The following is a 1,496-nucleotide window of genomic DNA, read 5'->3' on the forward strand; positions in this document are numbered from 1 at the left end:
ATCGCTGGGGACGGTAGAGATGATGGTTGCTGCGCGGGTCACCCGTGCACGCGTTGCTTGATCGTCCGGGTCGTCATCGTGCCGGCCCTGGCGTTGCCGCATTGTCAGGTTGCGATCCTTCGGAGGCCGTGTGGGGCGGGCGGGTGCATCAGGTCCCGCTGCAAGTCGGTTGGTGTATTCTGAGATCAGCTCCTCCCACTCCAGGTCATGCTTAAGGTCACGCTCACGCTCATTGCTGTTTGCCCACGTAACTTGGCGCAGGAGACGAGTCGACCTCGATGAAAAGAGGGCCGCACGTGGGGCATGTGTTGTCTCGAGTGGCCCGGGCGCAGGTGCGGTGGGCGGCGCGTGTGCAGGTAGGATGCCGGCGGGTTGGGCCGCTGTTGCTGTGTCTGCGTCTGTCGTGCCGGCCCCGTCTGGGTGGGGCTGCATTGTGCGTGGGCGAGCCTGCAGTGGGTGCTTGTAGCAGCGCACGTCTGTGACCGTGGCGTAGCCCATGCGTGAGAAGGCGGTGACTAGGCCGGGTGGGATGACAGATGGCTTCCATTGGACCGCGAAGTATGGCTCGCGGGTGTTGGTTGTGTCCTCGCCCGCTTTGCGTTTGCGTGCAATTTCCTTATCTGTGGCAGTTTGTTGGTTTGTGCGGTACAGGATGGCCGCCAGCTCCTGGCCATCATTATCCAGGTCGTAGGTAAGCTGCGCATCTCCGTTGGTGCAGTCATCGGTGGGAGGGTGGACCAGGTCCTTGACTACACGTTCCCGGGCTAGTTTCCAAAGTGTTTGCTTGCCCCGCCGGCGAGACAGCCTGAGTGGTGAGGCTTGCTGCCTATCGTCCGCTTCCATCAGGTCGTGCTGACTATCGTCCACTTCCATTTGGTCGTGCTCAGGTGCTGCGGCGTCGACGTCCATTGGGTCCTCAGCGGCGGCCGCGGCTGGCTGCCCTTGGTGGAGGTAGGTTTGCACGGCGCCAGTAGACGGCATGGTCGCATTCGCAGTGAGCAGAGTGGTTATTGCGGGGGCCAGGGGCCGTTGCGTGCGGGTAACCGGGGTTCGGTTATTGAATGAAGGGGGGTCCCTTGAGTGGGGCTTGCAGAGGTGGTTGTGCCTGCTCATGTCTTTTGCCAGGGCCGTGAACACTGAACGTGCCGTTTTGTACCCACGTGTGCCAACGGCCAGGCTTTCGTCTCCATTTGTGAGGCGCATAGCCGTGCTGATTGCGGCTTTATCACCGGTGAGCAGGTCGTCGGGTGTTGTGCGCGTGTTTTCTGCAATGCGGGCCTTTTGGGCAGCGTGTTTCGTGACGCGGCGGGAGTGGGCAGTTGGGTGTGTGGGAGTGCGCATGACGGGCGTCTTCCGTGGCCGTGCCACCGGGTTATTGTGGAAATGCTGCGCCGCCGTGGTGGTCAGCTGCGCCGCTGCACGCTGCCACTCCGCCTCCCGCTCCGCCAGCCGCGACTGTGCCGCCGGCTGGGTCCCCGAACCCCCCGCCTGCTGTG

This window comes from Chlamydomonas reinhardtii, chromosome 6 (genome assembly GCF_000002595.2).
Source record: "Chlamydomonas reinhardtii strain CC-503 cw92 mt+ chromosome 6, whole genome shotgun sequence".
Classification (NCBI taxonomy): domain Eukaryota; kingdom Viridiplantae; phylum Chlorophyta; class Chlorophyceae; order Chlamydomonadales; family Chlamydomonadaceae; genus Chlamydomonas; species Chlamydomonas reinhardtii.